The following is a 9,738-nucleotide window of genomic DNA, read 5'->3' as shown; positions in this document are numbered from 1 at the left end:
TTTCTGGACGTCACCTTAAGGGGTCAGGAGGCTCCTAGGAGACACAGAGGGTCGCAGACGTTCACGAACCATCTGGAGATGTACAAACACGACGTGTCCCTCCACTTCCAGCAGTGCTTGTCCTTGTGCTTGGAGAACCACAGGAGCCCACAGCAAGCAGCCTCCATCCAGGCTTAGCATCTGGGAACCATGGTTACAGCTGCCTTTTGATGGGCAGGGGATTCGGAACGCCTTCGAGCCACCCCCTGGCTCCTAGAGGCTGTGTCAGAAGCAGGAGCAAGGTTCCAGGGGACAGGCTGGAGGTCACCAATTACCCCGAGACACCACCCCGTGTACCTTCCCCGCCCGAGCCGATCATCCGGGCACCTTGCACCACCGCGAAATCCTTTTTAGAGCCCTGAATTAAAAATAAATTTGCAAGCACATAACCAGATGTTACATGGGGAAAAGATAAATAACTCAGCCTGTCAAGGAACTGCCTCATCTCAGTCAACCCTCTCTCTTTCACAAGGTTTTAATTTTTAATTTCACAGCGGTAACTATAGCAACCTGCAAAAATAATATATTCCAAAGCAAAACAACTTTCTTGGCTCTGGCTTGGCATCTCCATGTTCCCTCCTTCCCTCCTCTCCACCAACTTCACGCAGGTCTGTGCCCAGAGTGGATGAATGTTCTCAGCTTTGAACTCCCTTATTCATTAAGCAATTAATCCATTCATAGGCAAGTATCTCTTGCCATCCAAATCCATGCCACTCCAGAGTTCCGGTTGCGGAATATTGGACAATGGGTTCAGAATCGTGAGAGATGCCATGTTACGCAATGTACTGGTGCCTAAGTTTTGCATGGATTGGAGCAAGGGTTTGACTAGCAAGTGACACCTGTATTCCCTGGAAGCCTAATTTGTCCCAGGGTCAGTGCTGGGCACCAGGGAGTGAAAGAGCTGAGGAAGACTCAGCCTGATTTACAAGGAGCCCAAAGTCCTTTGGGGAAGACAGACACAGAAACAGATCATTTCAGGGGCGCCTGGGTGGCTCAGCTGGGTTGAGCATCTGACTTCTGATCTTAGCTCAGATCTTAATCTCAGGGACATGAGTTCAAGCCCTGCCTTGGGGCTGCCAGTGTGGAGCCTATTTTTTAAAAAAAAAATTTTAAAAATTTGAAAACCCAGATTGTTGCAATCTGATAAGACAAGTCCCTGGATAAAAGGGATGAATAATGGCTACCAATGGGGCGCAGAAGAAGGAAGAGGTTTCAGTATCTAGTGCAGTCTGGGAAAGCTTCAGAGAGGAGGTGACTTCTGAGATGGATCTTGTTGACGAGCAGAAGTTTTCTGAGTACCGAAATAGGAAAGGGCCTGCCAGGCAGGTGGAATGGAAGTACAAAGGCAGAGGGGCACGGGAGGCAGGTTGGCGGGGCCCACACGTAGGATGCCGGATGCGCCTCAGTGGGTGGAATCCTGGTGAGGTTGGTAGAACACAAGCACACCAGCCCAGATCTCGGTGTTGAGGATTTCCACTCAAAGGCAAGGGGAAATCAACAAAGTCATGGGGGTGGACAAAACATATTTTAAGAGGTGACTCTGGGGACAAGTGTGGGGCATGGATTGGTGGGGACAGACTGGAGACAGCCTGTAGGTAATGCAGCGGGTATTGGCCTAGGGTGGGTCATGGCTGTAGGGCAAAAAGGAGGGTAGAAGTCTCAGCTTGGGTTCCCTAAGAAGCAGACCCTGAGCCAAGGGTTCAAATGTATGTGGGAGGTGATCCCCAGAAGCACTGATTGCAGGTGAAGAAGGGAAGAGAAAAGAGAGGAAGCCATGGAGTGTTTAGTAAAAATGGAGTGGAGCTGAATTCTGCTAGGAAGCTCTGGGATCCTGTGTCCCGGGTCGTGCCCCCGGATGGCAAAGGACCTGGAACATTTAAATGTCAATTGCTATACTAATTGGCTGAGGGCTGCTCCCAGGAAGCATCCATTCCCTGGCACATCTGACCTGCCATGCAGGCTTAGGAGCTGAGCAGCTCCGGTGGCCGGAGAGAGTCCCAGCACAGACTCTGGTGCCTACAGCCAGACGCAGGGCCAGATCACCCTGAAGAAGGAAAGACAGACCGAAGGGATATGAAGTTGTGCGGGATAATACATGGGCATAATGGACCCTGCCATCAGGGCGGGGGGGGGGGTGGATGGGCAACATGGCCCAAAGTAGGGATGGACCCAAGGTTATCCAGATGCAGGCAGGTTAAGGTTGGCTAAGTGGAGACTGATCAGACACTAGGCAGGAGGCCCCAGAGCAGCCCTCTTTCTCTTCCTGAATAGGGAGCCTCTGGTCTCAGGGACACAGAGTTACCCCCCACCCCAGTCCCTGGTGGAATGTGGAATATGGCAAGAAAATGCGTCAGTGGGGAAAATGCATGTGCAGGGAAGTATCTACGCAGAGATGTAGCACAGATGTGTGACCTTGTACGAGTAACTTCGCCTCTCCCGGCCTCAGTTTCCCCCTCTATAAAGAGATGTGGTTTAGAGAAGTGCCGACTGCATAAGCTTGTTGTGAGGATGTCATTAGATGCTGCTTCGTGATGCCTGGAAGTCACCTAATAAATATGAGGTGTTAGTATTGTTCTTTGGGGCAAGAGTTTTGAGCATGGCACATACATCAGGCCCCCAGGAACAGAGCGGTCACCACGTACACACAGGGGCCTGCCCCCTGCTCCCATGCTGTGCGCAGCCTCATGGACATGCTGAAGTGCTTTATATAGAACGTTAAAGAAAGCGAGATAGGAAATTATGCATAAAGCTTGATTCTAATTTTGTTTAAACACATACACTCACAAAGGCCCGAGGGATACACAGCACATGTAACGAAACTTAATGCTAGATGGTAGAATTGAAGGTGGCTTGCATTTTTACAATTCTTTCCTGTTTTGTTTTTTTTTCTTTTATAAATTTCACAGTAGATTGTGTTATTTAAATAGCCATTTTCCAAAAAGAAAGGAAAACAAACATGCTTCTTTCCCTGACTTCCCTACCCCTCGTGCCTTTCATCGGAAGTGGGAGCACTCCCATCTAGGGGCGGCAGGCTCGTGCTTCCCAGGAGTCCTAGTCCAATCCTGGACTGACTGACCTTGAGTTGGGAGGAAGGGTTGAGCTCCCTATCAGTCTGTCTGTGAAGATAGGCTCTGCCTCTGGGATTTGAGGATGTGCTCTGTGTTCATCCATCGACCTGTGACCAGAGAGGTAGAGCTGTCCAGTGCTGCCGGCCGGTGTGAGCTGTTCCATGTGCCCGCATGTCCAAGCCACGTTGTCTGGATGGCTTTCTATAAACTGACATTTGTCCTTCATCTCCAAGCTCCTCGGCTACTCCGAACTTGAGTGGGGGCGAAAGGAAAACTTGTGTGGTCACTGTCAAATCACTGGGTCCGCACCTGGATCCTAAAAATGGACTATTCAAAAAGATATTAGCCGTTGATTTTTCTCAAGTTTCCTACCCAGTTTGACATCTAGGACTGTGATATGCTCAGTGTTCACAGGAGGTTCTCATAAGGCCCCCATGGTGGGCTTCGTGGTATTACCTGTCTGAGTCCCTTGTTGGGAAAATGGTCCTTTCTCTGAGCTTTCCATTAAGGGCACTCAGACGAGGGTGGTCTTGGGCATTGTGGAGGACCAAAGTGATTTTTCTGGGTTGGATGTATGGACACATACATGGATATATGACATGGAGGAGAAAGAAGCCCTCTCTCCGGCCAGATTGCTGATCTTGGGGCACATGAGTCTTGGTCTGCTTGTTAATGGCCCTCTTCCCTGTTACATGTGGAGAGCCGGTTTATATGTTACATGTGGAGATACAGCTAAGCAGAAAAGATAACTGTGGAACCCCTCTGTCCAACCATTCCTGAAATGGCCTTCCCAGACCAGAACTAGGACATTCCTTTTTCTTATTAAGTGAGTGCAAGTTGGGGTTTTATCTATGGAAATGGAAGGGATCCTGACCGGCATCCTAGAGTGGATGTCTACTGGGTAGAAGTTAATGGCTACCCGAATCCACGCCTCCTTCCTACTCACCCTCACTGAAAAGACCAGGAGGAGTTCCTGTGTCATGACCTTATCCCTCCATCCTCCATCACTGCTGGGTCTCTACCTGGATCCCCAGACCAGATGAGGTGGCCATGAGCCCCTTCCAAGTGTACCCATGAAAACTTGGTCCTCCAAACTCTACCCTTTCCTTTCTTCCACTGGTGGACGCAGAGATCCAGAAAGGAGCTCCATCCCCCAAAGGTATGTCAGAGCCACTGGATAGAAGATGGGGAGTCCCAATGACTGGGACAAGTTGACCCATGTAGGACAATAGCACGAGTGGGAAACTCACGTTATTGGGTTGAGCCACTGAGATGTGGGGTTGTTGTTTTTGTTTGTTTGTTTGTTTGTTTGTTTAAAGATTTTATTTATTTATTTGGCAGAGAGAGAGTTCACAAGTAGGCAGAGAGTCAGGCAGAGAGAGAGGGAGAAGCAGGCTCCACACTGAGCAAAGAGCCTGATTCGGGGCTCGATTCCCGGACCCTGAGATCATGACCTGAGCCAAAGGCAGAGGCTTAACCCACTGAGCCACTCAGATGCCCCTGGGGTTGTCGGTTACAGCAGCTACCCTGCTCTAATCACTACAATAGGGTGGTACTTTGGAGGTCATACCAAGAGCTATGACCCTGCGGGGCCTCCGAGCTTTCGTTCCACCAAAGATATTTATTGAGCTCCCATTCTGTGCTTCCCCAGCCCTGCTGCATTTCTCTTTATCCTACTCTGGTCTCCATGACCTCCTTCCCCAACTATCTGTCTTATCCGCATGGACCCTAAGCTTCCTGAGAGCCAGGTCTTTGGTCTGTCTTCTTCCTCTATGCTGCATCCCAGGGTCTAGTTAAGTGTCAGGCATACAGCAAGTGCTCAATAAATATTGATTAGCTGCTTTGCAAAACGACTCCATGCGCAGAATTGTTTGAGGCTTAAGTGAGGTTTTGACTGTGACGCCACATGGCACACAGCAATTCCTCAGGAAACACAGAGTAAAAGGAGCTAAGTAAAGACACCTGCAGGCTGGGCAAGGCTTTCCAAGGGAGTGCAGGTGTTAGCCAGGACTGTCCTACGCCACACGCTCCAGAGTCCGTTTTCTGGTCCCTGGGACTCAGGGACCAGAGTCCATGCAGGAGGCAGAACCAGGACAGAGGGGACAGGGGAGGGGACCAATGATTCTCTCAGGGAGCCCCGGTCCCAGGGGGTTTGGGCTGTGGTCAGGGTGAGGAGACACTTCAGGAAGCATCACTCTGAAGGCTTTTGCTATGAGAGCAGACTTGGAGCAGACTTCTCACCTTTGTCTCCGTGTGGAGGTGGATGTGGGATGCCTGATATGCTTCTGGGGTAAAGCTTCCCTTAGCAGTTTGAGATCGCACCTTAGGAAACGTTAATTCCTTGCACTCAGTCCTACTTGTTCGAGACAGGCTCCAGGGATTTATCCCAAGACTCCAAAATAACGTCCAAACCGCACACCTGGCCTAGGGATTGGGAAGGGAGATGACAGCTTGAGCTCTGGGGCCAGAGCTCTGGGGCCAGAATGCCTGGGTTTGGATCCTGCCCCTGGCTACTTCCCAGCTCTGAGACTTCAGACTTCCTAGCTTCTCTGAGCCTCAGTTTGCCCATCTATAAAGCGGAATGATAATAATAGTAACCACCCTTGAGGCCTGTTGGGAAGAATGGAGGAGTTAATGCGAGTCAGGTGCACCACACAGCAGTGGCCCCAGGTCTCTCTGGGGATGGTGGGCAGTGTGAATCTCACACCTCTACTCGTGACGGCCCAGATCACTGAAAAGCTCGGCTGTTCCCTAACCCTATGATTGCACTATGTTGCATTTTAGGGTCTTTGGGTCTTTGAGACTCCACTTACTACGTCCCAGCAGCCAGGAAGTAAGTCCGTCCTTCCTGTGGGGGACCTGGGTACCCACCACACCCCCTTCCTTGCTGTGTGAACTTGGGTAAGTTCCCAGCCTTCTCTGAGCCTCAGAGAAAGCAACTTGTAGAGGGATGATGATGATGATGATCAAGCAAGATTCTTGCTGTCACTTATATTCATTCCACAATTGTTTTTATTGAGCACCTACTATGTTCCAGGCATTGTTCTAGGCTCCGGGGACATGGCAGTGAACAAAACAGACAACATCCTGGTCCTGATGGAGCTGACATTATCGCAGGGTTGCCACACACTAAACAAACGAGTCAACACATGGCGTACTAGACGATGATAAGTGCCGCAGGAAGTAAGAATTAAACCACGAAAGGGGAAGGGGAGTGGGTTGGGGAGATGCTGGTCAGGGAAGGCTTCCCTCAAAAAGAGCTTGGCAAAGTGAGGGGCCCATGCTGGTGTCTCAGGGAAGAGCTTTGCAGGCGGGCAGGTCCAGAGCACGTGAGTGTGGGGAGACCGACTGGAGTCAAGGTCAGGCAAGAGCGGGGCCGGTAGAGCAGGACCTCCCAGGCCACTGCAAGGACTTGGGGTTTTCTCAGTGTGCAGCGGGGAGCCATGGGAGCTTATGGGCAGAGGGCATGACCGGACCTCTGTCTTTCTAATAGCATCACGTGGTTGACAAGATGAGATGGCCGCCGTCACAGCCCCCACTGTGCAGGGGCTCATGGGATGCCGTCCGTGGTGGATGCGCTCCACTCCCTCTGTCCAGCAGCCCAATTGGCCCTGCCCAGCAGGCCCTGTGCTGCCGCTCCACAACCTCATCCCCTCCACCTTGTTATCTGTCTTGACTCCTGCTTGTTTTCCACTTGAGCTGCTGTTCCACCTCCTAACCTGTCCTCATCCCTCCCTTCCCAGAGAACCAGGAAGCAGGAGCAGGGAACAGGTCTTAGCATCCACGTACCAGGTTCAAATCCTCCCCCCCCTTGGAACTCCTGGGCCTCAGTGTTCTTCATCCAGAACTGGAGGAGTGATAACGGACTCACCTTCATCTAGTGAGTGGAGCCCCAAAGATCCAACCATGTAAAATGCAGCCGAATGCCATCACACCTGATACTAGAGTTGGTCTGCATTTGCAGAAGAGTGAAGGTGGGAAACTCACGTTGGCCAGCACTCCTGGAGAAAGGCCCAGCGGTCATAAGGCTCATTGCCAACCATCCCCACCCCACTTCCCACTTAACCCAAGACGGTCCACATTTCAAAACAGGTGCTGGACCAAAGTTGGCTACTCATCACGGCCTGAGGGATGTCACTCACAGACACACACACACACACACTCACAGACACACACACACACACACACACCCATGGAGATGGGTAACGAGTCCTGATGTGAACCGTCCTAGGGAGCATGCCTAGCGTGTTTGGGAAATCTCAGCTGCTGCCACCCGCTCCCAGCACATCGCCTGGGGAGGACCTCCTTCCTCCTCTGCTTGGTCCCAGCCAGTGAGAAGGATGCAGGTAAGGACCAGCTCACACATATCACCTATGCCCGGTACAGAGCAGAGGCCATTGGATGCAACTAGAGCCCAGCCAGGGGCGGGTGTGGTACCCAGTTCTACCATTTACCTTGTGGCCTGGGGTGAGTCACTACTTCTTGGAGCCTCTGTCTCCTCATCTGTAAAATGGGACAATGCATTCCTCCCAGTAGGGTGAAGGGGACATCCCCAGGCCCAAGAGTTCCTGGCAGAGAGGCCCAGTGACTTGGTGGTGCCCATGAGAGCTGCCGCAGCATCTGGGCAGAGCAGATTAGGATGCGAACTCTCTCACATGAGTCAGGGCCAGAGAGCTCCCCAGGAAGCCCCGATGAGGCTCACTGGGGCGGGGGCCTGGAGCAGCAGAAGTGGGGTGATTGTTTCCCCTCTACCAGTGACTGTTTCGTAGGTCTGCCCTGGACTCAGAGATAAGCAGGACTCACCGGGAGCTTCTTCTCCTCCCTTGTCCCAGGTCAGGGCAAAGAGACCCCCCAAGAAACACACCACTTGTGATGACCTTTTATAGGACTGCTGTGCTTTTTGGTACTTCCTGAGAGCCAGCTCTTTCTAGACATTTGCACGGGTTCTGTTCTAGGTCCCGCTCCTGGCCACGTCAGAAGGGACCTCCCAACAACACTTTGAGATGGGTCTCATTGGTATCCCCAACTTGTGGGTGAGGAAACTGAGGCACAGAAAGGCTAAGCAGCTAACCCGTGGCCACCCAGGTAGCCAGCGGTAGGGAAAAGATCTGGGTCCAGGTCTGAGCCCCCTCTCTGCCTGCCTGATGGGGGAAGGAAAGCAGACAGGCCACCAGCCTGTGGCCCAGGCCTCTGGGGCTCCTGGCCACATGCACCCAGACCCCAGCCTGGAGCTTTCGGGGTCCTTTCCGGGGCTGGGGAGAGCTCTGCTGACTCTGCACACCTAGGTGCCCCTCTCTCTGTAAGCTTTCTCCTGCCTGTTGGTGAGAGCCAGCTCTTCTCCCAAGGCTGGGCTCTGGGGCTCCAGCCTGGCTCTGCTCCTTTGCTAGGCAGCCCTCCTCTTCCTCATCTAGGAAATGAGAGCAACAGGACAGGTCTCCTCTCATTTTAAGACTCCTCTCATTGTAAGACTCGAGCGGGGGGCTGTGCTCAGGGCAGATGGTCCACAGAGCTCGCTCCAGCCCTAGCAGATCGATCCTTCCCTAGAGTTCTGCGGACTTCTCCCCCGCAGGCCTCTTTCTACCTATTTCCTCCTCTACCTCCTCTTCTGAGGCATATCTGTCTTGCTTTGAAAAGCTTCTCTTTGTCACTTTCCTCTCTTTCTCATGCCCTCCTGGGTCCTAAACCCGGGCTCTGCATTTCTGTGCTGCATAAGCGTAGGCAGAGTGAGAGCAGCCATCCCGGTAGGGGACAATCTCAAACTTTACTCTCTAGAAAATTTTCCTAGGGGATTCCTGAGTGCAGATCCCTGGCCCCACTCCAGAGATTCTGATGGCCTGGGTCCAGCGCAAAGTCAGAGAACCTGTGTTTTTACCCAGTACCCTCCCTGCCACAGCTCAGGTGAGATAGGCTGGCTCTTGGGCTAGACTTTGAGAAGCCCTGCCTCTGCCCTCAGTTTCCACATCTGCAAAATGGGAGTCAAACAGAACCCACCTCCCCAGGTGGTAAAGATGAAATGATTCGTCTGCAGAGCATGTCTGCATGCTTCTCCGTTTTTCTCTGTCTTGTCTTCTGCCTGATTTCTTTTGTCTCTGTCTTTCCCATTTTCTGGTTCTGGTGTCTTCTTGTTTATCTTCTCTCCCCACCTTCTGCCGAGAAGTGAACCAAGCCCAGAGCTGAAATGGAAGGACTGAAATAAAAGAGTGGCCCTTCTGTAAGAGCTGGGGGCCCCCATGACTTCCGAATGCTCTCCACCTCCCACCCGCTGTCCCCCCCAGACAGAGCATCTCCCGCCCCTGCAGCCCCCACAGTAGCAAAGCCCAGCGAAGATGGGGGATCCATTGTGCAGGAATGGCCCCGCTGCTATGGAAACCAGCGCTTAGGAACCGCTCTGAGAGACGATCCATTCTGGGGAGCCGCCTGGCCTTGGGGGAGGGGGAGAGGCCAAACTGGGCGCCTTGGACCTTGCTCTCCCATTATGCGCCCTGTGACGCCAGGCAAGTCACTTAACCTCTCTGAGCCCTCTCTCCCTCACTGGCCTGGGAACGCAGCCCCCATTAGCGGCGGTAATCACAGCCACCAATGACTGAACACCAGGCTGCGGCTCTGAGCCTGAAGACGCGCCTAATTGCCG

The 9,738-nt window shown here is 52.5% G+C and overlaps 1 long non-coding RNA gene across 1 annotated transcript; it reads right to left on the bottom strand.

Moving 5' to 3' along the window:
- Positions 1-5,204: 5,204 nt before the first annotated feature.
- On the bottom strand, positions 5,205-9,317 carry LOC309872048. The gene is made up of 3 exons (XR_014315639.1): positions 9,099-9,317; positions 6,979-7,108; positions 5,205-5,531 (listed from the first exon to the last, which is right to left on the bottom strand). It is a non-coding gene; the product is annotated as an uncharacterized lncRNA (long non-coding RNA).
- Between the last annotated feature and the right edge of the window lie 421 nt (positions 9,318-9,738).

This window comes from Mustela nivalis (genome assembly GCF_964662115.1).
Source record: "Mustela nivalis genome assembly, chromosome: 8".
Classification (NCBI taxonomy): Eukaryota; Metazoa; Chordata; class Mammalia; order Carnivora; family Mustelidae; genus Mustela; species Mustela nivalis.
Note: the sequence above shows the minus strand (reverse complement) of the source record. Positions and strands in the feature narration are given on the sequence as shown.